Source organism: Benincasa hispida, chromosome 3, assembly GCF_027475165.1.
Source record: "Benincasa hispida cultivar pf3 chromosome 3, pf3_genome.v1.1, whole genome shotgun sequence".
Lineage (NCBI taxonomy): Eukaryota > Viridiplantae > Streptophyta > Magnoliopsida > Cucurbitales > Cucurbitaceae > Benincasa > Benincasa hispida.
Window position 1 is genome coordinate 44,018,199 of NC_143480.1, and position 6,392 is coordinate 44,024,590.

Consider the following 6,392-nt stretch of genomic DNA (forward strand, 5'->3'; position numbering starts at 1 on the left):
GCATCTTCACCTGTGAGAGGAAAAGTGAAGATGCCATTCTGATCTATCGAGAGATGGTCAGAAGAATGCGTTAACTAAAGCGAGTAGTACTTCTAGACATGGAAGCAACCTTGCGTTCGTTACGTTCGTCCCTGTTTCACCACAAAAATGTGGGAACGCGGCCGATCACCGAGAGGTGTACGCCAAGGGAAAAGCGGTTAAGGAACTTGCTGTTTATATTAGTTATCTTTTCTTTTTCTGCTTCACACATAAGACTTACCAACACATCACACAATCTTTGTATAATCTTCACAGTCAGCCTCAACCTCAGTATCTTGTATCATGAAACTTGTATCTTATATCATCTTAGCATAGGTTTATTGCACTTTATTTTATTATCGCATCTTTATCGCTTTTACTTTACTTTATCGCAATTTTAATACTTGTACACACAACTCTTTTAAAAATTGAAAACTCTCATTCGCATGTATCACAAACATAATGCAATAACCTCAAACAGTCCTTATGTTTGACCTCGGATCACACCGAGAAACTTGCGGTGGAATTATACTTGGTTCCAATGCAAGGAAACTTGTGACAACGCACAACATACTACAAGAACATTCATTAATAACGCGTATCTAGAAGTAGTATCACATAAATTGAGTCAAGTCAAGTCATCATTGCATATCATTGGACTTGTATCTTGTGTTCATCTAAGCATCGCATTCAAAAATATCGTTACAAGTTTATGGCATCGTTGCCAGGGAACTGGTAACGGGGACATGACTTATACCATATCTCAATTCTATGTCACCAAGTTTATGGCACCGTTGCTGGGGAGCTGGTAACGGGGACATGACTTGTAGCATATCTCAATTCTATGTCATCAAGTTTATGACGCCGTTGCCGGGGATTGGTTAACGGTTTATTGTTTGAGTATGTTTGTGGTATTTTACAGCATAGATATCTTTGTACTGGTTGTTCAACGCGGAGAGCAGTCTGACGGCTTATGAGTACTGGAGTGATCCATAGTCCCTTTGTTCGACCCTGGGCTTACCAGGCAACCTAGTAAGATTTATACTTGGGTCTTGCTAGGAAAACTTACATGCATAACGCATACACCACAATCGCAATCTACACCATTATTTCATCATATTCACAATGCTTCAAGTTTTTGGCACTGTTTTTAGGGATTACGGCAATAAAGATTGTGCTAACGGTAACTTTTTTATTTTCTTTGCAGCTTTCAATCAATGTGCACTGCCTCTCCTTAGGTAAGGGAAGAAGCGGGCATCGTATGAGCGAAGGACAAAATCCTCAGCCCAATTACGACCCAGAGATTGAGAGAACTTTCCAAAGAAGAGGAAGAAACAACTGCCAATGACAATAAGAGAAAGATTCCAACATGGCGGAGCAACTTGCAGATAGAGCACCAAATGCAAATAATATCATGGCGAACCCCATCCTCTTGGCGAACGATCGTAATAGGCCCATCTGGGACTATGCGTCGCTCAACCTTTATGATTTCTCAACAGGAATCATGAGGTCAGCCTTAGACAGATTGAGATTCAAGATGAAGCCGTTGATGCTGCAAATGATTCAAACTATCGAACAGTTTGGTGGTAGGCGTGGCAAGGATCCACACGCCCACCTTTGGAGTTTCATTGAAATTTGCAATATATTTGTGTTCCCAAACATCTCCGCTAAAGAGGTTCGATTAACATTGTTCCCATTTTCATTGTGCGACCAAGCACGAAAATGGGCTTATTCCCTCGAACCAAGGGATATTACATCATGGGAGCAAATAGTGGAAAAGTTCATGAAGAAGTACTTCCCCCCGACAGAAAACGCCAGACGGAGGAAGCTGATTACCAATTTTGAACAATATATCGACGAATCGTTCAGTGACGCCTGGGCGAGGTTTAAAATGATGGTGCGAGATTGTCCGCACAATGGCTTACCAGATTGTCTACAGATGGATATTTTCTACCACGGTCTGAACCCTGCTTCGTAGACGGCTGCCAATGTGGTAGCAGTTGGAGGTCTGCTTGATAAGACATACGACGAGGCCAAGAATATACTTGATCGTATTTCAAGGAATCATGAAGACTGAAGAGAAAGCGATTAAAGACTGAGAACTAAAGACAGTGACGCAAGTAATGGGGCCATCTCATCCTTACAAATCCAAATGACTGTGATGATGAATTTAATAAAAGGAATTGCAATCAGCAGCCCAGGAACGCATAGGAGGCAAGTCAACGCAATCGACCAAACGAGTGCAAGTTGTGCCATTTGCAGAAGGCCATCCAATGGAAGAGTGTCCGAGGAACCCACAGTCTGTTTATTTCATGAAAAATAATCCTTTTTCCAATACTTACAACCCTCGCGTGGAAAAATCAATAACAAAATTTTCGACCAATGGCGCAAAAAGAAGGGCCGCCAGGATTTTTCCCCAAACAAACGGTCAAACACAAAATCAAGCCAGCAGTTCGCAAGCGCTGCAATCTTCATCTCTGGAGAGCTTACTGAAGCAGTATATTGAGAAGAATGAAACTGTGCTCTAGAATCAAGCGACGTTTATCCGCAATCTTGAAATTAAGATAGGGCAGATTGTGGGCGAACTCAAAAGTAGACCGCAAGGGGCATTTTTGAGTTCTACTGAACTCTTGCGCAACCTAGGGAGTACGGGAAAGGAGCAATGTCAAGTCGTGACATTGCGATGTGAAAAAACAGTGGCGGAGGAGAAGAAGAAGCCCTGTCGGACTGCTCCGATTGCGATGGAACCACAGACCCCATTGACTCGAGAAGAAATAAAAGAACAGGAGACGGTGGAACTGGAGATTGCGTCCACTTCGAAGCCAAAAGAACAAGGAACTATGAAAATACAGCTGCCACCATTCCCCTAGAGACTTAAAAAGAAGAAAAATGATGAAGTGCAGTATCAATGTTTCATGGACATACTGAAACAGTTGCATACCAACATCCATTTCACTAAAACGATTGAACAAATGCCAAAGTATGCGAAGTTTCTGAAGGACATGGTGACGAAGAAAAGAAGCATTTGTAAGTTCGCAATGGTGGCATTGACGCAAAGGGCAAAATCCATTATTCCACTGAAAATGTGCAACCCTGAAAGTTTCACAATACCCTGCTCAATCGGCGGGTTATACATTGGTCAAGCGCTTTGCGATCTCGAGGCCAGCATCAACCTAATGCCCCTTTCAATTTTTAAGCAGCTGAATATGGGGCAGCTGGCGCCCACGACGGTGTCTCTCGAGCTAGCTGACAGATCCCTTGTGCATCTAGAAGGAAAAGTGAAAGATGTCCTAGTCACGATTGACAAATTTATATTACTGGCAAACTTCATCATCCTGGGTTATTGATAACGAGCAGAAATGCACGTTATTATAGCGCAAAGTTATAAGATAATGCATGATTGCGATGGTAAAAATATATAATATTGCGTCCAAAAGTATTAAGTTCACAACATTACGATCGCATGCGTCCATCGTAACATTACGATCGCATGCGTCCATCGCATTAAAACAGCTAACTTATGTATTTTATGCAAGAAACTGCATTGACGTAAGGCAGAAATACGATCTGAAGAAATTAACATCCAAGCGCATAAAAGATTACAACCGAAAGGTTATGTGATCGTTTGCACTCGCAAAAATCTACTCAAGAAGGTGGCCGCATAGAGCCAGAGTATCAAGGTGGGCGCATCTGGGTGAAAGCTCAATAAATCACGATGGAACAAAAAGCTGATGACTGTCGATTCTGAATTAAGTTGATAAGCCGTTAACGACATACTTTAGCAAGTACACTCAACTTTTCAGTGACAATTATTCAGCGTAACAGACAGAGAATTAATGCCATCCCTCAATGCAATTATAAGAGAGAAGAAGCTTTTCACCCTGAAGCTCTATAAATACCGAAGGTCACCTTCATTGAACGAGTTCGCCCAGTTTTTTAGAGTTCACCATATAGACGATAGTTAGCCTTGTTCTTAGTTTTCATATACTTAGAAGGCAGAAACGAGAGAAGGGAAAGGACACCGGAAGATCGTCCTGGTCAGCTCGAGAGAGTGCCAAGGAGTGTGGAAAAACAGAGAGAGGGCCCACTCTTGTGAGAGCAAGAATATCTTTTAAGCAAAGTAGAGAAGAACAATGTAAAAGCCTTGGGAAGCAAGAAATTTCTATCAGGCTCTTTATTCTTATTCTGCATTGTCATTCTATACTTCGATTATATATATATAGAATGAAACTTGCTTTTCTACATCTGTTCATTCTCTTTAAAATACGCATGAGTAGCTAAAACTATCGAATGGGTTGAGAAGTACTTAGCTAACATGACCTAGGATCTTCATTGCATGCGATCATCTTGTCTTATGTTGTGCCCAACACCCTTAGAGCTACTCGAGAGAGAGTCTAAAGAAAGAACCTAAGACTTGAGAGAGCTAGGTTAGAATCTAGACTCGAGAGAGCACGATTAGATCTGCATAAGCAAGAGATAGGGACTTAGAGATAAGCTCTGTTTGCCAACATGCATCGCATGCACCCTAGAGATAGGTTATGATAGTATGCGGTCGCCTTGTATATATGTGTGTCATTCGTCATCGCATAGACAAGAATAGAGGCTTAGATGTAAGTCCTATAGACATCATCGCATATATCGCATGCGTTCTAAAACTAGAAGTCATACCATTTGTATTGAGAGATGATTTGTTGTTGTATGTGTGTAGCATGATCGCATAACATGAACGCAATCCTAGGAAGTGTAAGCTAAACCATTTCTCAACCCGTTCCCTCACATACTCATCGTATCTTTCATAATATTAACTCTTTTCTCAACTTCATCGCATACACTTTATACTGTAAACAACGCACCAACCAAACCCTTGATTTATTTGTTACTGCACAGTGATCTAAAAATTATCATCGCATATTATTTTCCTTAGTCCCTGAGTTTGACCCTGGGCTTACCAAGCAACTCAGTAGGATTTATACTTGGATCTTACTAAGAAAACTTGCATGCACAACGCATTTTCCACCATCGCATTCTTTACCATTATTTCATCGCATAACACAACGAATCAAGTTTTTGGCGCCGTTGCCGGGGAACTTGACAATACATTGTGCCAACGGTAATTTTTTTTATTTTCGTGCAGCTTTCATCTCTGGGGAATTACGACCTAGAGATTGAAAGAATGTTCCAATGAAGATTGAGAGACAACCAAATGAAGCACCAAATGAAAATAATATCATGGTGAATCCCATCCTATTCGTGAATGACCGCAATAGGCCCATTCGGGACTATGCGTCGCCCAACCTCTATGATTTCTCCCCAGGAATCATGAGGCCCGCTCTTGACGGATCGAGGTTCAAAATGAAACTGGTGATCCTGCAGATGATCCAAACTGTCGGACAGTTTGGTGGTAGACGTGGCGAGGATCCGCATGTTCTGTAACATCTTCGCTGAGGAGGTTCAACTAACGTTGTTTCCATTTTCGTTGTGTGACTAGGCACGAAAATGTGCTTACTCTCTTGAACCCGAGAAGATTACATCATGGGAGCAAGTGGTTAGAAGTTTATGAAGAAGTACTTCTCTCTGACAGAGAACGCCAGAAGAAGAAAGTTGATCACCAATTTTGAACAGGATATTGACGAATCGCTCAGCGACGCTTGGGCGAGGTTTAAGAGCTGGTAAGAGATTGCCCGCATAATGGCTTACCAGACTGCTTATAGATGGAGATTTTCTACCACAAATTCAACCCTGCATCGCAGACGTCTGCCAATGCGGCAGCAACTGGAGGTCTGCTGGATAAAACTTATGATGAGGCCAAGAATATCCTTGATCGCATTTGTAAAAATCATGAAGACTGAAGAGAAAGTGATCAAAGATTGAGAATTAAGTACAGTGACGCGAATAACAGGGCCATCGTATCCCTTCAGAGTCAGATAACTGCGATGATGAACTTGATATAGGGAATCGCAATTAATAGCCCAAAAACACATAGTGGGCAAGTGAACGCAATCAACCAGACGACTATAAGTTGTGCTACTAGCGGCGAAGGACATTCAATGGAGGAATGCTCGCGAAACCCACAGTCAGTCTATTTTGTGAAGTATAATCCGTTTTCTAACACGTACAACCTCGGGTGGAGAAACCACCCTAACTTCGCGTGGAAAAATCAACAGCAGAATTTCAATCAGTGGCGCAAAAATAAGGGCCACCCGGATTTTCCCCACAAATCAACGGTTAAACGCATAATCAAGCAACCAGTTCGCAGGCGCCGCAATCTTCCTCTTTGGAGAGTTTGTTGAAGCAATATATTGAAAAGAACGAAATAGTGCTTCAAAATCAAGCGACGTCCATCCGCAACCTGAAAATTTAGTAAGGCCAGATCG

General features: G+C 41.9%; 1 non-coding gene across 1 annotated transcript; it reads right to left on the reverse strand.

The window, feature by feature from the left end:
* Positions 1–5,607: 5,607 nt before the first annotated feature.
* On the reverse strand, positions 5,608–5,713 carry LOC120074877 (small nucleolar RNA R71). Its single transcript, XR_005481156.2, has one exon. It is a non-coding gene; the product is annotated as a small nucleolar RNA R71 (small nucleolar RNA).
* Positions 5,714–6,392: the final 679 nt, after the last annotated feature.